We start from the raw sequence: 21,083 nt of genomic DNA on the forward strand, positions 1-21,083 counted from the left end.
ATGACTAGCTCTAATTTCTAGTCTTATTTCACTGTGTTTTCCTTCATGTACTGTTTGTTTCAGTAAAATGGGATTAGCTTTTATTAACTTGTACTTTCCTGCCGCTGTGCATTTACATAGGTTATTACATAGGCCTGAAACAAACTTCTTCCAAATATTTACATGCTAAACCCTACTAGCTTGCTTATATAGGCTCTCTTTTTTAAAAAAATTTAACCTTTATTTATTTGTTACCTTTTAAGTTCTGAACTATCTCCCTCCCTCTGTCTCCACCCCTCACTAGAGAAGGCCACCATTTGATACAGATATAGGAATATATGTAAAACCATAATATGTATACTACTATTTATCAGTTCTTTCTCTGGAGGTGGATTGATTTGAATATTTATAGTATTCAGAATAACTTGGTTTTTCGCAGTTATTCTTCAAACAATATTGCTGTTACTATATACAATATTTTCTTGGCTCTGCTCACTTCACTTTTCATTATTTCATGCAAGTCTTTCCATGTTTTTCTAAAATCAGCCAGCTCATCATTTATTTTCCTTTTTAAATATTGCCGACATTTTAATCAGTTGCAGAATAGCAAAGATGTAGTTAATCATTGAATGTCATGTGTAAAAGCCTATCTGTTCATTACTAACACTCTCAATGAGTACATGTTCAATTCTTATACAGAAAAGTCTTGTAAAGATTTTTCAGAGATGGTATATATATATATATATATATATATATATATATATATATATATATATATACACACACACACACACATACATAGCTTTGCATATGTGGAAATGCTGTTAATTTTCTGTCACTTTTTTCCCAATATTAATAAGGCAACAAAGACATGGTTTAACTTAATAAATCCGAGAAAATCAGCAAAGAAACTCAGTGAGATAATACTTCAATAAAATAGCAGAATACAAAATAAATCCACAAGTATCAATGGCATTTCTATATAGTAATAACAAATTTCAGGAGCAAATAATCGAAATATAAGTCTAATTTAAAATAATAATAAAATGCACACAATATCTGGAAGTCAATCTTTTAAGGCACATTCAAGAATGGGAGACATAATTATAAAAGGCTCCTTAACAAAATAATCAGCTCATCATTTCTTATAGCGCAGTAGCATTCCATCATAATTGTTTACCATAACTTGTTCAGCCATTCCCCAGTTGATGGGCATCCCCTCAATTTCCAGTTCTTTGCTGCCACAAAGAGAGCTGCTATAAATATTTTAGGATGTATAGATGGTTTGCATCACTTTGAGAAACAGATCTAATAGTGGTATTGCTGGGTCAAAGGGTATACACAGTCTTATAACTCTTTGGACATAATTCCAGATCATTTTCCAAAATAGTTGGATCAGTTTACAATTCCACCAATAGCGTATTAGTGTCTCAATTTTTCCATATCCTCTCCAATATTTGTCATTTTCCTCTTCTATCATTTTAGCCAATCTGATAGGTGTGAGATGGTATCTCAACATAGGATCTAATTGCCACTTACGTGTCATATTCAGTCAGGATATTTTCATCTATAAAATGGTGGAGTGGGACCAGAAAACTTCTATGGTTTCAGCCAGCTCTGGATTTATGGTAGAGAAGTGGATAGAACACTAGGGCCTGAAGTCAGGAAGACCTGAGTTCGAATCTGGTCTCAGACACTTCCTAGCTGTGTGACCTAACCTTTGTCTCCCTACCTCACAGAGCTGTTATGAGGATCAAATGAGATAATATTTGTAAAGCCTTTAGAACAGTGACTGTTGCATAAGTAGGCACGTATTGCTTGTGGCCTCTTTCTTCCTTTCAATTTTTTCTACTGTAAAAGGGGGATAATATCACCCACCTCACAGAATTTTTTTGAGCATCAAATGAGATGTGTTTGTAAAGCTCTTAGTTCAGTGCTTGGCACACAGTAGGCACTTTATAAATGCTTGTTCCCTTCTTCTCTCCTCTTTACAAGTGTTCTTATATCTACTATTTCCTCATCCATCATTCTTCAGTCTGTTTTTAAATAATATTATTTATATATAGATCTGGTCACCTCTCTTCTTGGAGAAAACATTTCTAGTGGGTCCCTAGACCTTATTAAATAAATTCATGCTCCTCTTCCTTGTTTTCAAGGCTATCCATAATGTGAAGCCATGCTGCTTTTCTAGAATCAACTTGTATCATTTCCCTTCATACAATCTAACTAATTGAATTGGGCCCAAAGGTACCTTGCAATCTCACACCTCTATGTCTTTGTTTAGGCTGTATTCTATGCCTGGGATGCCTTTCCTCACCCACTTCACCTAGCAAGCACCAGTGGAATGCCAGTATCTTCAGGAAGCCTTTCCTGATGTCTTTGGTCAGTAACAACCTTGCCTCTCACACTTCATATAATATTTTATTTTGTAACTCTCTAATGCAATCATTAAATAATATTATATGTTATGACTATTTGTATTTATTCTCCTCCTCCACTAATCTGTAAGCCCCTCTATGCCAGTTACCATGTTTTAACTAAACTTTGTGTGCCTAGGGCCTGGCACACAGAAGGCTATTAAGAAATATCTGTTGTGTAGGTCACCTGCAGAAATTCTAGAATGGCTTGTTGCTGGCCAAATAAAAATAATACAGGCAGACATTTGAAATAAAGAATTGAGTTGGAGGACAAAGCCTTTTCGTGGTCCTACCTAGGGGCTTTTGTTCCTTGGTTCTCTCCCTCCTATTTATTTGTGTGGGAAGTCAAGGAAAATTTGGGGTTTCACACCTAGGTAACACTTGAAAAATTGTTGGAAGGTGAGTGATTAAAATAATGTTAATTTTGTGAATTTTGGCAATTGAACATTAAATAATAGTTTAACAAGGCATTTCTAACCCTAAGTCAGGTAGAGGCTTGGGACAGAGAAGCTACCCGTGATGATCAGGAAGTTAAAGTTTAAAAATAGACTTATTCTCTGAGTGCAGTATTTAACTGACAGGCTGTACTGTTAAGAAGATTATGGCCCCTGAAATGAAGACTCATTTTGGAGAAAAGAGTCTATTATAGTCAGTTCTCTGAGGACTGAAAGTCTCTCCTTATGGGAAGAAAAAGGCTACTAAAGATTTTTCTGTAGTCTGATGACTGGGGGTAGGAGGGCCCTCACTTTCTAAGAGAGGACAAGCTCCTTTGCTTTCAGCCAAAGGAGACATGACAGAGTCAAATCTTTCTCCAAGGAGAAGAGAGGATGTCTCAGCACAGTTGTCCAGCTAACACTGGAAGCTGCAATCAATGACAGCTCCGGGATGTTTTGTCAAATGGAGCTTTCCCTGAAGTAACACATAACAACCAAGGGACCAATGGAGGACCTTGAAGGGGTGGCCACTAGAAATCATAGGAAGCAATAAAAAAAAAGAAGCAACATGCCACATCCACGTTCCCAGTGGAGACGATATCCTCGGCAAAAACTGTACTGTACATGAAACCATCAGGTTAGGGATGTGCTGGATCCAGTTCAAAGTGAGAGCCAATCATTAAATTTTCAGTGTGAGCATTTGTACCTTATAAATAGGCAAGCACTACAATCAGGGCTTAATTTGCTGTTTTATTGATTGTCTAGACTTAAGAAAGTAATGGGGAGGATGTTAGGGATGCAGATTAAACTTAAAAATGTGTCAGGTACATTTTTTTTTTCTTGGAGAGCTAGTTTTTAAACGTTTACAAGCACATCCCTGACTGGAGTTCAGGCCCACTAGAAGCAACATGACATCACTGGAAGATATTTGTGGCCCTAAAGCATCAAAAGTGTGAGCTGCCACTCCAAACGGACATCTTGCTTACGTGTTCCCTATGTGTGTACTCTTTCATACATGTATTCTGGTCATATATGCACATGTATTCCCTACATGTGTACCCCTCCATTTTTATTCCTTAGATCTGCAAACACTTCCCACTGCTGGGGTGTGTGTTTGAAGGAGAAGGTATCTTGGGTTTTTGGAGGAAGTGCTCTCCTTATTAAGCTCTATATTAAATGCCTTTGCTTTTAGGTATTTATATTCTCTGGATGACTAGCAAAAGATAATGCCCTGGTGGGGGAACTAACTGTATTAGTGGAGCTATGGTTTTGAATGGATGAAACTCTAGAGAATTGCAGCCTGTCTGGGAGTTCTCAAGTGTTAAGTTGTAGTAAGACAAGCCAGGAAGTGCTACAATTATAAACTGCAACTGTAGTGGATAGAACAGTAGCCCAGGAGTCAGGAAAACCTAAGTTCAAATTCAGCCTCAGCCACTAGTAGCTATGTGACCTTGGGCAAGTCATTTAACCTCTGTTTGCCTCAGTTTCCTCAGCTGTGAGAGAGGTGTAATAATAGGTCCTGCAACTCCATACTGCTTTGCTCAGGGCCACATATACCTTTTCTCTGGACTTTCTTGGAGTCGGGAAAACCTGGGCTCACATACTTCTGGCTTTGGGACCACTGGCAAGTCATTTTAACTTCTCTAAATGTGGTCACCTGTAAAATGAGGGGCTTAGATTCTAAAGGCCCCCCCTGCTCTAAATCTATTATCCTTTTACCTTCACTCTCTCCCAAACCCAATGAGCCCCAAGTCTATTTAAGCTGCCTTCAAAGTCTCCTGAAGTTGTTCTTTATTAAGCTTCAATAAGGTAGAAGGCAGGACATGGGGATACTGACTGTTGTCCAATCTGTCCAGGCTCCCCATGTATTTCGACCTCTCTTCCTTTTTCATTCTTTAGACAAGTTTTGGTATAGGGGTTTGAGAAGAGAAAAGTTTCCCAGTTGGTCTCTGGTAAAGGACCGAATGATTCTAATGCCTGGGTCATGGAGGGAGGGCCAGTACAATTCTGTTCACGTTCCTCCTGCCTCCTCCTCCTTCCCGGCTGTCTGACCTCATCTTTAAGGCAGGATCGTGAAGGATGCAGTGTTTGTCTTGGCTTCTCCTTTCTCTAGGGTTTCAGAAGCTTGGTCCCTTCAACCCTCCAGGGAAAATATCTGACAAATTCATTTATAAGGAGGTGTTAGGGCCTCCATTTTCTCCTGGCAGTGGAATTTGTGTTTTAATAGAGGAACCTGAAGGTCTTAATCTAAGCAAGAGATCTAATGGGGAAATTTCAGGCAATATGACGTGTGTGTGGGGGGGTATTTTTATATCCCTTATGTCAGATTATTTAGGCAGCTACCCGCTGTAGGAAAGATTTCCTCATCTGTAAAGTAAGGAGATTAAATTAAGTTGTATGGTCCCTTCCAGCTACAGAGTCTACACAGGAAAAACCAAGTGGATGAATGAATGAAAGAAAAAGCATTTATTAATGAAAGAATGAATAAAATTTATTAATCAATGAATGAATGACAAAGCATTTGTTAATTACTTATTATATGCCAGACTCTAGCTAAGCTCTGAGGGTATATACATACATAAATACATACATACATATATATATGTATGTGTTATATGTAGACAGGCTGTCCTTTGAATCAAACAGATCAATGGGATGGATTACTTTCAGGAAGTCATAAAGCTCCTTTTAACAATCCCCAACTTTTCTGAGAAGCAAGAGCTCATCTTTTAAATGCCTGTATTTTCAAAAGCACATGATGGTTGTAAGAAGACTGCAATACATAACAAATAAGGAATTATAAAAAAAGAAAATCTTGAGTATGGGTTGCCATCAGAGAAATGGATGATTGAAAAATATGAGCTGATAATCTTGTGAGAGAGAGGGATAACTAGTGGACAGTTAACGTCCCCTGAAGTTATTATTTTCATATCAGAAAAGAAAAGTAAGGGAGGCCCCCTGTGACAGACTTGTGGGAAATCATGGATAAGAGTCATACAAAATGGTCAGGTCACAGTCTGCAATATTGAAGAGTACATGCACATTGTTGAGATCACAGATATATTTGAGAATTTAAGATATTATACAAACTAATAATATAACATTTAACTGGATCACATGAATAAATCATATTTAAAACATTAAATAAATTATACAAATATTATTAACCATTATAATTGTGAAGTGACTATCATTCCATGGCACCAAGAACAGCATGATATAGGGATTCCATTACCATTTCACATATATAGATATAGATATAGATATAGATATAGATATAGATATAGATATAGATATAGATATAGATATAGATATAGATATAGATATAGATATAAGGCAATTAGGGTTAAGTTACTTGCCCAGGGTCACAAAGCTAGCAAGTGTCAAGTGTTTCGTCTGAGGTCTGATTTGAACTCAGGTCCTCCTGACTTCAGTGCTGGTGTTGTATCCACTGTGCCACCTAGCTGCCCCCTCATTACCATTTTGTAGATGAGAAAACTGAGCCTAGCAGAAGTGAATTGGCTTACCTTGCATTACACATGTAGTAAGTGTCTGATGAGGGATTTGAACCAAAGTCTTCCTGACTTCAAGTCCGGTACTCTATCCACTATTTGATAAAATACCATGATTTGTTAAGCCATTCTCTAATCATTGATGTCTAGCTTTTTGTTCTCACACATAATCCTATGAATATTTTCATGTTTTAGGATTTTTTTTCTGTGAACAGCCTCTTTGAGAGCATCACCCCTGTGGGATTTCTGGGTCAAAGGGTATAAACAATTTAGTAAGACCCAGGGAACTTTAGTTAAAGACTAGGTTAGAAAGCTTAAGTACCTTCCAGCCTGGGACTGGATAATTTTCTTTTCTACACACTTCTAATTAGCTTACCCTGGGGTATTGTTTCTGAATTTGTATATTCTCTTTTCTCTTGTAAATAAACCCTAGAAATACACTTCTGTGGTTTAGAGTACATGGATACAGGGTGATGTTGATGGGAAAGTAGGAACAGATGCCAAACTCCAATACCAGTTGCAGTGACAATAGAAGAGGAAATACTAATTAGGGAAAGGATGTAGCAGGTTCCTGATCTCGGTGGCCTCAACAGACTTAGGGACCAAGAAAGTTTAATAAGACTGGTGCCTGAAGTTGAGGATTTGTTGCAGAGGTAATGTTTAGAACAAAGTAATAAGGGGCTGAGACCTGGCTGTCTCCTGATGACACAGTTTCCTTGGCCAGTCCTTCCAGCACTGGTTGCACTTTCACTCATTTTCCTTCTTCCCATCCTACCCCCAATACCACTTGATGTAGTACTTCTAAGCTCTTCCTCTACCTCCATCACTCATTAACCTCTCCCCCTATGACATTCACTCAATCCACATCTACCACCCCATCAAAATTCTGGTAACTGTTGTCTACCAACCTCCAGGACAATTCACTTTTCCCTTAATGAGTTTCATGTTTGGCATACTGGTTTGGTATTTCTCTCCTTGCCAACTCCTGCCCTCACAAACTAAGGGATTTAAACAAACATATTGATAGCCTCTCAAATACTCTAACCTTCCAGTTCCTCAACTTAATAATTTCCCATGACCTACTCTTCTACCCCCACCACAGCTATACACAGAGATAATCACACTCTTAACCTTTTATATATATATATATATACATACACATATATAATCACCCACCAATGAACTACTTCCATGTTCACTTTAAAATTTCCTTATCTTACCAATCTGTTATTCCACCTGTCTCTCTGCCTTGCAACCCCCACACCCTGTTTTTGTCTTCACTATGATCTCTAATTCCTTGATCCTTAAGTTCTTTCCCAGGCCATCACCCCAACAAAGGCTACATTCTCTTTCATTTCCCATTTTGACCCTTTGATGACTCTACATTGCCCAGTTCTCTCCAGTCCCTTGTCTCTTAATCCTTTTTTTTTTTTAGGCAATTGGGGTTACGTGACTTGTCCAGGGTCACACAGCTAGTAAGTGTCAAGTGTTTGGTCTGAGGTGAGATTTGAACTCAGGTCCTCTTGACTTCAGGGCCGGTGATCTATCCACTGCGCCACCTAGCTGCCCCCCTTGTCTCTTAATCCTATCACAAATCTTACCCTGCCAAGCCTGGAGGCTCTGGAGGACTCTCACCATCAATTGCCTTCACTTCTACTGACCTGCTATTGAACAAAGCTGGAGTAAATCACAAAAACTATGCTGACTGGATCCACTGTCAATTCGTGCTACATAATTTCAACCGGGCCCTCGCTGTGGCAAGGCAATCTTTTCTAATTTATTCACCATTGCCCTCACTGCAGAGGGTTTTCCAAATTCTTTTATGCTTCCTCAGATTTCCCATAGCTCTCCTTCTCTTCACCCTTTCTGCTGCGAACCTTATCTTGTATTTCACTGAAAAAAAAAACTTAGTTGTTTATCAGGAGATACCTCTTTTCCCCTCATCTTACATCACTCAGATGCCTTCTATTACCACTTTTTCCTTCAACCCAGTCTGGGAGTGTACTAGAAAATGTTTGATAACTGACTTTCTGGAAAAAAAAGTATACACAAGGCACTTTTAAGTTTTTAGTCTGTAGTATTACCATTTTCTCCATCGGTTTCTTAAGTGATAATTAACAAAGCAACAAATCAAGCTCTGATTTATAGTGTTTGCTGATTTCTGAGATCTAAACATTCACACTGAGAATTTAAAAATTCAACATATCCCTGCTCTAGTCTCACACGAAGAGGTGGCTCTTCTCCTTGCCTCGTCAAAAACCATGATAGTGAAAGGCTTTGAGATCATGTCAGATCAGTTGAAGGAATTAGGAACATTAGCTCAGAGGAGAGGCTTCCAGACATGATTTCAAGAGTTTAAGTCGGGGCAGCTAGGTGGCGCAGTGGTTAGGGCACTGGCCTTGAAATCAGGAGTACCTGAGTTCAAATCTGGCCTCAGACCAAACACTTAACACTTACTAGCTGTGTGACCCTGGGCAAGTCACTTAACCCCAATTGCCTAAAAACAAACAAACAAAAAAGAGTTTAAGTGGCTACCATGTGCCAAAGAGATTACATTTGTAGAAGGTAGATCTAGGAGCTGGGGCAGGGGGAGGGTGGAGTGAAAATTGAGAAGGGGCAAACTTAGGCTTGACATTAGGAGAAAAAAAAGGTTATTAAACTTGTCCCAGAGTCACACAGGCTGCTTTGGAAGGTAGTGAGTTCTCCCATGTTGGAGATGTTCAAGGAGAGGCTGGGTGGCTACTTGTGAGGTATACTGCAGGAGAGATTCATGTTCAGACATGGGTTGGACTCCCTAGCCTCCAATGGTCCTTCCAACTTAGGAGAGTTTGTAAAGAGCTGGAATCCATGGGAATCTGACGAAGGTCAATGAGGCCTAAAGCCTAGAGCTGAATACCTCACATATTTTGGGAAGTGAGGAGCCCCAATCCATAGACCAATACTATTAGAAGGATAATGAATTTTTTCTTTTTTTTTTAAATTTTTTAATTTTTTCCATATGCTTTTGAGTTGAAATTTTTTCTCCCTTTTCCTCCCCCCCACCCTCCCCAAGACAGCACACAATCTGATATAGGCTTTACATTTACATACCCATTAAACATATTTTCACATTAGTGAAGTTGTAAGTAAAAATTAAAACCAATATGAGGAACCATCGGAAAGATGAAACAAAACTCAACAGAAGGTAAAAATAAGTGATAGCGATTCGACTTCCATAGCTCTTTCTTTGAATGTGAACAGCATTAGGATTATGAATTTTTAACGTCAACCCCTCATTCCTCTTTTACAGAGCTGGTGATCCCTTAGGGCACAGTCCACAAAGGAGAAATCTCTCTCCTTTGGCAATGGGTAAAAGTTTTGTGATATATAGAAAAAAACACAGAGCTTAGACCTCAGCAATAATGATTTTGTCACAATCATTAGGCTACAAATATTGGCCAGAAGTGGAATTTGAATGAAATCCTCTTCAGAATCAATGTCTTTCCACTATACTATTTCACAAATGAAGAAACTGAGGCAAACAGAATTTGTCTGGGATAGCATAACAGAGCTGATTTCAAATCTGGACTCAGATACTTATTAGCTTTGTAATCCTGGGCAACTCTTCTGGGCCTCAGTTTTCCTTTTCTGTAAAATGGCAATAATAATATTTATACTGCATACTTCAGAGGCCTGTGGTGAGCAAGCATCTTGTAAGCCTTAAAGCAACAAAGAAATATAGGTTTTAGAGAGAATCTAGGTGATGCAAGTCAAGGGGAAGGAAACTGGGAGCCTGGTTCTTAGTCAACTCAGGCTCAGACCCTGAGCTCCCCACCTAGACTCTAATTAAAAAAAAAAAAAGCAAAAAACAAACAAAAAACCCAACCCTGCTCTATTGTTTAAAAAAAAGTGGCCCAGGTCCCAGTCTCTCTGCAGTAACTTCCCCCACTTTGTTTAGACCAGCCTGTTATTTGCAGCAGTCCCAGGTCAGGGAATAGGGCCCAGCTGGGTGGAGCCAGTCAGCACGAGGTCTTGCACTGTTACTGCAGCCAGAACCCAACTCATGGAAAATTGGGCCGTTTTCCTGGGAAGGAAATGAGAAGCACTTAACCGCATCGGGGAAGCTAAGGTTACAAGATGGGACATGTGATCTTGGTTTTAAAAAAAATAGCACACCAACTAGAAAGTGCCAAAAGCCTGGGAGAAGCATCCTACAGACTGGAGCAGGGCCACACTCTACCTCTGGGACAGTCTCTGTGATCTAGGACCAATAGCAGGGAAAGGGGAAAGGAGACAGAGACAGAGGGATGAACAAACAGGGGGTCTGCAGATGGAGCTACAGAGTGGGAAAGAAGGAGAGGGGAGAGGAAGAGAGACAGAGAAAAACAGACAGAGAGAGAGAGAGTAGGTGCCAGCAGATAGACAGAGACAGAAAAACAAAGAGGGAGTTTGCAGATGAAGGAAGGGACAAAGCAGGAAAGGCAGGGAGGGGAGAGAAGAGAGGGAGACACACAGAAAAAGACTAAGACAGAGAGACATATACACAGAGAATAAGAGGAATATACAGAGACATGGGGAGCTTAGAGATACAGAGCAGGGAAGGTAGGGAGGAAAGATGAAGGGAGAAAGAGACAGGGAGACAAAGGGGGAGACAGAAGGAAGAGGGGGGAGAGAGAGAGAGAGGAGAGAGAGAGAAAGAGAGAGAGAGAGAGAGAGAGAGAGAGAGAGAGAGAGAGAGAGAGAGAGAGAGAGAGAGAGAGAGAGAGAGAGAAGAGAGCCTCACTGACATGGTTTCTGGCTGGTTTCTTCCCTTATTGTTATGGTCTTGAGTGCATATGGTCTTGAGTGCATACGGTCTGGACTTCCCTGGGGAATCTTCCCTTCTAAAGAATATATCCCCTGAAGAAGGTTTATGGGTACAGGCAAACAGGGAACATTTTCCTCTGGAGCTAGTCTGGGCCCTTCCTCAGGATCATGGGACAACCAGGTTATGGGACAGCAGGTTAAGGGACAGGACTGGCCAGCCTGTTCCCCAAATTGGCTCTATTCCCATCTCCAGCCTTCTGTAGGGCCTGAAATTCCACCATTAGAGTTACACTCCTTTGGGGTGAGAACTTATTCTCTATTACAATTCTTACTTGCTTGGGATGAGTCACACCTCAGGCCCTTATCAACTCTTAGTTAGCCTTCTGTCAATGGGAGCTGCAAGCTCCCTATACCTGAATAGATGGGATGTTCACAGATGATACAAGTTCATAGAAATCACAAATGGATGGGACCTTGATGGATTATCAGACTAACCCCCTGGTTTTTCACAGGAGAACAGCAGGAACTGGGGGATTGTTCTATGAACAGGCCTACTTTCACTATATATCTTTCCCCAGAAGGTGCTCTCTCTCTCTCTGTCTCTCTTTGTCTCTGTGTCTCTATCTGTCTGTCTGTCTGTCTCCAAAATCCTTTGAGTTCAGATAAAAAATATCCATTAGGCATGGCTGATGAAGTCATGACCAGTGTTCTCTCTCCCTGCTCACTCACACCCCTTAGAAGGCTCAGCTCAGGTTTGACCTTCTATACAAGGCCTTTCTCAGTTTCTCCAGATGTTAGTGCTACTTCCTCTTACTGAAATCAGTTCCATAGAATGTAAGCTCTGAGGACAAGGACTGTCTCAAGGTTTTGCTTTTATCTTGGTAACCTGTGTCCCAAGGCCTATTGCTGTGGGACTCTCTCATTGTTGATGAAGACCCTACCCTACATGAGAGGCAGGGATGAGCTGGTGAGAGGGGGAGCTTCAGTTCTCAGCCAGTCCCCCTTCTGGACTCTCCAAGAAAATCTTTGCTTAGCACTGACTTGGCTTCTAGTGTCACAAGAAAAGATGGAAGGGGCCAACCCTACTTCAGATTGCTGAAGGAAAAGACTCTGGAAGACTTGAGAGGAGCAGGCAATCTCTATCATGTTCATATTCCCAGTTTTCTACTCTACAGACTTTTTAAGGGAGTTTTCCCCTTGGGCGATAAGGAAGGAGCTCTCCCATTAGGAGCTGGGCCTTGGGACAGGGTTTCCATATTTGTAACCTGAAGGCCTAGTCCAGGGCCTAGAATATAATACACGTTTAATAAATTTGAAAAAAAAAAAGAGGGGAAAAAGAAGCCAGGTAAGCCTGTTCCTACCCTGGGGACAAGCCTCTGATATAGACTGATATATTGAGCCCTCACTCACCTGGTCACACAGTAAGTCCTAAACCCAACTAAAGACTGAGTCCTTAACCCCATTCATCTTTTCAACAAGTGTTTAAGTGCCTACTGTGTGGAGAGTATTTATGTGAATCCCTAGAGCTGGGAGTGATGTGAAGAGAGGATGAGAAAGAGGTCATACAAAGTTTGGAAGACATGGTCCCTACCCACATGTAGTTTACAATCTATGAAGATAATGAGAATAATACCTAATAAATAAAATATAGGATATTGTACAATATGAGGATAATATACAATAACACATAATAAATACAATATAGAGATATAAAGGAAGAACTGTGTGAGATCCTAGAGGCAAGGTTTATTGGCAAGGTTTGTTATCAGGGAAGGCTTCTTTGGACAGGTAGAATTTGAGTCAGGCTTTAAAGGATGGTTAGGAATTCAGCAGACACAATTAGGGTGTGGGATGGTATTCCAAGCATAAGGAGCAGTCTAGGCAAAAGCACAGAGGCTAGAGAATACAGAGCAATAAGCCTGGTCCCAGGGTGATCCCTAATCTATCTAGGAGCAAAACTATATCCCTCTCTGAGCCATTATTTATGTCTTCCTGGCTATCCTGTGGCCACAGACAGCAGGTATCCATCAGGGTATTCTAGGTTTGTCTGTGTTTGTTGAATGGGGAATGTGTGAGTCAGGAAGCAAGAAAGTCTGGAACTTGTAGCTGAACAAAAGATGAAAGAGAGGAAGGCAGGAACCAAGAAATCATGGAAGAAAAAAAAAGATGTCAGCAAGGGAAATGTGAAATAGAAGTGAGTAGGTGGTAAAGGTGGGTACTGGGTGGGGGGCCTTTAAATCTGATAATTCCCCAGGGGAAATTTGGTCAAAAATGGGTGTGTTTGGGGATGGAATTTGAGGGAAGGGAGAAGGTAGATACTACTTGGCATCCACCAGACGAGCCAGTGCTTCCTGGGGGTGACTAGGCAAGTTCGGAGGCAGTTTGGCAGGACAGAGAAACAAGTGAGCAGAAAATCTCTTCTCTAGAGATGGTGAAAGATTGTCCTGGGAAAGTTCTCCGCTACAGTAGGAGATTAGGATGGAAGCTGAGGGGGAAGCTAGACAGAGGCCTCTGAATAAGCCCATGCCTGTCTGTTTATCTGAGTCCTCCTGTTCATAGGAGCACAGATTTAGAGTCGGAAGAGACCTGAAAAAAAATATCAAGTCCAACCCCTTTCTTTTACAGATAGGAAACTGAGGCACAGAGGGGTTAAAATGACTTGTCCAAGGTTACATAGATAGTAAAGGGCTGAATCCAGGTCTTCTTGATTCTACTTTCAGAATAGTCTACTATACCATCAAATGAAATAACATGCATATAGCACTTTAATGCTATATAAATGACAGCTATTATTATTATACTAATATTATGTTATTATTATTAATATTATGCCACGCCACCCATTTCATAATCGCAGAATTTTATAACTGGAAGAGACCCATAAGATCACCTAGTCAGCCTTCATTTTGCAGGAAAGAAAACTGAAGGCCATAGAAATGAAATGATCTCAACAGAGTTGGTCTGGAGCACTCCTCAGACTGGGAAGGAAGGAATTTTGACTGTATCGAGGAAAGAGACTGAAAGGGTGTTACAGTCAACATTTAATTTGACCACCATATTATAGCACAAGGTGCTGTTCTAGGCCCTGGTTATATAAAGGTGAGAAGCAACATGGCCCCTGCTCTCAAGGACTTGAGCACCTAGTAAGACGTGATTGGATGCATTCCTACTTCAGGGATCTCTATGGATGAGGTAGCCCTGAAGTGGACTTTGGAAAAGCAGGAGAATTTTAACAGGTGGAGATGAGAGAACAGATTTTAGATGTGGAGGCCAACCTATTGAATATTTAGGAGAGTTTGGGATAATCTATGGGGAGTAGCTAAAAGGCAAAGTCTGTGGAAGGGAGTCCCACGAAATTAGGGTAGAAAGAAAGTTGAAAGCCAGGCTGCAGTGAGCCCTAGATGTCAAACACAGGAAGGTGTATTTCATCCTATAGGCAACGGGAAATCTGCTCACCCTTGTAATGGCCCTCTACAAGCCCAGCCCACTTCTCTCATTGAGGAGTTCCTCCTGGAGGGCCCAGGTCTGCCTGACTTCATTCCCTTCCAGGCCCTGTTCTGGATTTCCTGCACTTTAAAAACACACCCCGGATATCTTCATCTTCTCTTACTCTGACCCTCAGCACATTCAGCTCTGTTTTATGTGCTGTTTTTTCCCATTAGGATGAAAACTCCTTGAGGGCAGGCATTATCTTTCTTTTTGTTATCCCCAGAGCTTGGTACATTGCCTGCCTCTACTACCTGCTTACTAAAAGTGCTGCACCAATCCCTTCAGTCAGCACAGGGCTGTGGGGGAGATCATTGGGTAAGAAAGACTCAGAGGAAGTGGGGCTTGGCCCTAAAGAATGTCAAGGGCTGGTTACCTGGATAGCAGGACAGAAGGCATTCAAAGCTGAAGGAAATGGTATTAGCAAAGTCAGAGAGGTGGCACTGAGGATAATTTCTGAGGGACAGTGAGGAGATGGGCCTGGATGGGGTGCTGGGCCATACTGAAAGAGAAACTTGTAGATGTAGAGCAGGAAAGATTGGGAAGGGCCTTGATGCCAGAAGTTTGGATTTTAGAGAAAGGGAACAAGGGAATAAACATTTATTAAGCACTACTATCTGCCAGGCACTGTGCTAAAGCACTTTACAAATCTTATCACATTTGATCCTCATAACAACCCTAGGAGGGAGGTGCTATTATGATCCCCATTTTATAGTTGAGGAAACTGAGGCAGACAGAGGTCAAGAGATTTGCCTAGGGTCACACAGCTGGATTTAAAATCAAGTCTTCTTGACTCTGGACCCTGCTCTCTATCCACTATGCCATGCAGCTACCTTGACAATGAAGAGCTATTGAAAGGACTTTATCTAAACTTTGTATTCCCCAGCGCCTGGGAGGGGAGCACTGCCCACTAATATACTGTTTTAGCACAGAATAAGCATTTATAAATGTTTGTCATATTGCAGCTTAACACACATTATAATCCAGAAGCAGGAGAAAAGTTGTAATCAGATCTAAAACAGAAGTGTCAAACACTTGGTCAGTAGGCCACATGCAGCCCACATGCAAAACTCCTAGATTAGAATGCGATTGGGAAATATTTAACAAAATAAATAAAATGTTGATAATATTACTATGTGGTTTTCTAAATCAACACACCCTTATATACTATTCAATGGTCCCTGTTTCTGTATGAGTTTGGCACCACTGATCTAAGATCATTCTAAGTTAAGGCTTACTGGCATCCATGCAATATCAAGAAAAGTCTAAGAAGTACCCCCTCCTCCTGCTCCCACAAGTAATGGGCAAACCTCTTATGGTGGAAGGACTGAGATATGAACAGAGGTAAGAGTTGCATGGATCAGTGGGCACAAATGAGGTTCTTCTGGGTTGTTGTAGGGGGCACTGCTATCAGTGAAAGCACAGCTCTGGGACACTGGAGTATGTCACTGACTAAAGTTTACAGGCAGGAGAGTGATGTGGTCAGATCTGCACTTTGGGCAGAGTAATCTGACAAGGGTCTGCAGGATGCAGAGTACAATGAGGGGCCTGGCCTAGACCATCTTTAAAGAGGTTGTGTGGTACCCTGGAAGAGCCCTAGCGTTAGAGTCAGACATTCTGGGATTCAAATCTTTCCTCCACTCCATGTGAGCAATGTTGGCCAAATCACTCAACCTCGATGGTCCCCCTTTTCCTCATTCGTGAAATGATGAGATCCTCCTAGCTGGCCTCAGCTGCTTTCCCACTCTTAGACTTAGCATCTTATGTCCTTTCTAGATCTAAATACAACGATTGGATTGAGAAGAGACTGTCCGCACAGTTAGGAGGAGGTTGTAACTAAATTCGTGAAGGCCTAGACTAAGGAGCAGAAAAGAAAGGATACAGTGGAAAGACAAGGGAAATGGATTAATTTCTTGAGTAAACTCCTTGAAGACAGGGATGATTTCATTCATGCCTTTGTTTGCCTCTTGCCTAGTGCAGGCCTGTATCAGCAGTGAGGGCTTCCGGGAAGCATAGCTTTATTTCCCCAATGAAAGGAGAGACTGTAGGAATGGGAGAGGTTTTCCTGACTCTCCGTGACTTCCTTGGTGGAGGGTAGACTCCCTATACAAATGCATGTTAGCACATCCCTGATGTAATTTCTAGTCCTAGAGAGTTGCTTAGGGTCACACAGTCATATGTGGCAGAAGCAAGGACTCAAATCCAGGTCTTCCTGGCTTCCAGGCTAGTTCTGCAGTCAGTACACCACGCCACCTCTCACATACTAGATACTTAATAAATGCTTGTTGATTGATGGAGGTCATAGCCTCATAAAGGAGCCCCCCAGGATTCTCAGGGGATCTATGGAAGCGACAGAAAAAACAGAGTCTGACTTTGCACTACATCAATCACTCCAGAAATAAGGGGTGGGGGTGGGAAGGATACTCAGCAAATGTCTGAGCCCTTCGGCCCAGGAAAAGAGACAGGGAGCCAAGCCCTGTGCGTTCTCACTCAAGCCCTGACCTACACAGGGCCACCAACACCCCACCCTCCTCATTTCAGTGCTCCCGAGCTGCACAATCTCCTCTGTATACAGCAGGTGGCGCCATGTCTCTGGGATTGGGAATTTCCCAAGGCCAAAGAGGAAAAAAAAAAATGACTTCCCCAAAACACTTTCTTGGGCCATTCAGCCACCCCAGCTAGAAAACTTGGGGGAGAAGTTTACCGAGCCCCAGAATGTAGCTTGTCTCCCATACACTACACCTCCCTTTGCTCCCATGTCCCCAGTCTCCATCCTGCATCTCTGTCTTTCCCATTCCCCCATCTCTGCCTCCTCTAATCTGTCTCTCCTTTTCCCATCTCTTTTCTCCTTTGTTTTCTCTCTCCATCTTTCCCTCGTCTTCCAATTGCTATCTTTTCCCTTTCCTTATATCTCTTTCTCTTCCCTTGTTTTCCATGTCTCTCCTCATCCTCCATCTCTGTGTCTCTCCGAATCTCTCTTTCTCCACCTGTCTCTTCCTCTCCCTGATCTCTGTTTCTCCCACCTTCCCTTCAACTTCCCTGCATCCCAGCCTCTTCTCCCCAAGGTCCTCTGACTTTTTCATATTTACTCCCCTCAGTCCTTTCATGCTGTCCCTTCCCTCCCCTCCTCAGGTCCCTAATAGGCTTCTATCTCAAGTTTTGTTCAATTCTGGGGGATGAGGTGGAGAAGGATGGTCTCCCAAGTTCTGTGGGGGATGTTGCCAACAAACTAGAGAATTTCATTTTCTAAAGGTAGGGGGCTGGGCTGTTCTTAGCCTAAGAATAATATCAAACCACAAAAATTAGGTGACATGAGAAATTTCTTCCCCCACCCATCTTCATCCTGAAAGATCTTTAGTAATCCTGGGGGTCTATCTGAAGAACTGGGGGTACCTGCTACTTTAGCATCTTATACCCTCTCCCCAGCCTGTTTCTGCCCTTTCCAATCCCTCTAATGCTCAAAGAGCCTGGGAGAGCTGGAGAAATGAATGGGGGTGGGAGTTTCCCTGAGCCTCACCCTTTGGGGCCCTGCAGGACCATTGTATCCACTGGGCCAAGGGGCCTGCAGCCCCCTGTGTATTCGAGAAAACAATAACATGAGAGACAATGTATTGGAGGGGGATAATGCAGGCAAGGGCTGAGCACAGGCATTGGAGTTGGGGCCAAGGCTGTGGGGAGGGCAGGAAGAAAAAGGATGGAAGAGGGTGTAAACAGAAGAGTGTTGAGGAGAGTTGGATAGCATTTTTATATTTTAAAAAAAATCAAAGAAGTTGGAGGGGACAGTCTGAGAAAGAAGGCACTTACAGACACATTCATGTACCTATAGAATGGTCAGATTTTTTAGGGGGAAGTGTCTGTTTTAATTTGGGTAATTGTAAGCAAGGATAAGGATGAGGGAACCTTCCATGGGGCCCTTCAGAGTGGCTCTCCTGCCCCTGCAAATACAGAATGGGGTGAGCATAGGAAGGGTGTCTAGAGCTTCTCCCACATGAGCTCCCAAATAGTTGTGGAATGGAGAGGAGAAATAAAGGAGCAGGGATGCCTCCACTGCTAAGCCTCCCTGTAAAAGAGTCTGGACATAGGATGTTGAGCTGGAAGGGACTTGTGAAGGTTAATAAGGAGTCTGCCCTCATTTTATATGTGAGGAGGCTAAAGACCAGAAAAGGGAAAGAACTTGTTCAGGACCCCACTGGCAATAAGTCTGTGCCTCTTAACATTTCTTCTGTGTGGCCCCTTCTCTCCTCTGACACTGGCCCTTGGTGCAGGTCCCCTTTACCTCCTGTCTAGACTATTACAATAGCTTGCAGGCGGGTCTGCTGCCTCAGTTCTCTCCCCGCTTCAATTCCTCCCTTTACTCAGTCAACTCCAGTGTCTCCCCATCACCTCCATGATCAAATACAAAGCCTCCTTTTGGCGTCCAAAACCTTTCATAACCTGCCCCTCTTCCTTCCTCCTTTACAGCCTTCTTACACTTACATTCCCTGAACTCTCTTCAATCTAGTGACATCAGTCTCCTTGCTGTTTCTCAAACAAGACGCTCCATCTCCAACTCTGGGCACCTCATCTTGGCCTCCTGGCTTCCCTGGCTTCCTTCAAGTCCCAGCCAAAATACTACTTTCTATAGGAAGCCTTTCCTTATACCCTTAATTCTAGTGCCTTGCCTCTATTGATTATTTCCAATATATTCTGTGTATAACTTGTTTGGACATAGTCATTTGCATGTTGTCTCCCCCATCAGACTGTAAGCTCCTTGAGGGCAGGGACTGTTTGTTTTCTTTCTTTGTATCCTCTCCTGCTTAGCACAGTGCCTGGCACATACCAGCCCCTTAATAAGTGATTATTGGCTATTAATAATGGGGCAGCATGGAGTAGAGAGAGTGGTGGATTTGGAGTCAGGAGATTCAAGTTCGAATCCTGACAGATCTTAGCTGTGGGCAAGTTATATGGGTTGGGAGTGATAATGCTCAAAGTACCATTATCAGAGGGTTGTTCTGTTTATTATATGGACTAGCTGAGCTGGGATTTGAATCAAGACCCTCTGCCTTTAAAGACAGGATTCTTTCTACTTTGCCATCTCGTCTCCCATGTGGCCCTATCTAATCACTCTGTCTGATGCTGGCAAGTCCCTCATGTTGGTTACCAAGCCCCCTTGCAGTTTCAGAGCTGCAGTGCTGCAGACTGAGACCCTTCACCCCACACCCATCCCCTACTTCCAGGCCTTTTCATTCCCAGCTCCTCTGAACTCCCTCCAGTTTGGGGCTAAGTGGGTCCCTCAGTCACCGTCCAGTCCCCTAACCCACTTTACCTCAACCCCTCTTGTTAAAAGCCTTAGGAGAACAAAGGGTCATGAAAGAGAAGTTTATCCTTTCAAAAGGGGAATCAAGAGGCAAACCCACTTTTCTCACCCACTGTCAGGCAGCTGAAGGAGTCTACAGTGGCTCTCTGGAGAGCAGCAGGCTGAGACAGAGAACATCGGAGGTCTCCTCTCAGAACTGCGTGGTAAAATTAGAATAAGACAGGAAAAGCTCCCTAAAAGCAAGGCCTGTCTCCCACCAGAGCGGGGAAGATGTCGGTGAGGAATGTTCCCCTTTCCCAGATGCCCCCTCATTCTGGAGTAATCCTGGAGGAGGAAGGGGATGGCTACAATCTCTGGTCTTGGTCCTTAGTGGAACCCTATTTGGATCCTTTTAGGCAGCTAGGTTGTGCAGTGCATAGAGCACTCTGTGGATCTGTGGACACTATAGATCACTCTTGTGAGCCTGGGAAAGTCATTTAACTCCCTTCTTTATCTGTAAAATCAACACTAGATAGCCCCTAAGGCCTTTTCAGATTCTGAATCAATGATCAGATGATCTTTATTCTTCTGGCAGGGAAAGAGGGCCATCCTATCCAATACAGCATACTTTACAAAAATTGTGTAGCAGATACACTTCAGTGCTTTTTACTCAGAAACCGGGTCCTGGGGTGATACCGATCTGGGTTCAAATCCTGGCTCCGACATTTACTAGCTGTGTGATCTTAGGCAAGTCACTGAAGCTCAATGTCCTGGTCTATGTGTGACACACATTGCACTGGATCTACCTTCCAGATCCAGGCGGGCTACATCTGTTTTGCAGGGTTCCGGGTAGCCAGGAAGGTTTGTGGAGTTCTCTTCTCTACTGCAGTCTGCTCAAGCCTCTACCAGCCCATGGCTAGGTGTGTCTGACTAGCAGTACAGTTCCTTGTAGTCACTTAACATCAATTAGCCTTTACAAAGGGTAATCTAGAACAAAGGACAGACATTTCCCCCAAAAAACTCTCAGGGTATCTTCTCTACACCATCTCCATCTCTGATTGGAGGAGGCTTGACTCAGCTCAGTTCCTGCATAGCATTGGTCCCCCTAAATTCATCTCCAGTTGTAACATAACTTCCCTATAAGTTTTCTTCTCAATCTCTTCCGGCATTGGTCCAGAAGGTCACTTCTCAGGGT

The sequence above is a fragment of the Phascolarctos cinereus genome, unplaced genomic scaffold (assembly GCF_003287225.1).
Source record: "Phascolarctos cinereus isolate Bilbo 61053 unplaced genomic scaffold, phaCin_HiC Scaffold_2;HRSCAF=192, whole genome shotgun sequence".
Taxonomy (NCBI): Eukaryota; Metazoa; Chordata; class Mammalia; order Diprotodontia; family Phascolarctidae; genus Phascolarctos; species Phascolarctos cinereus.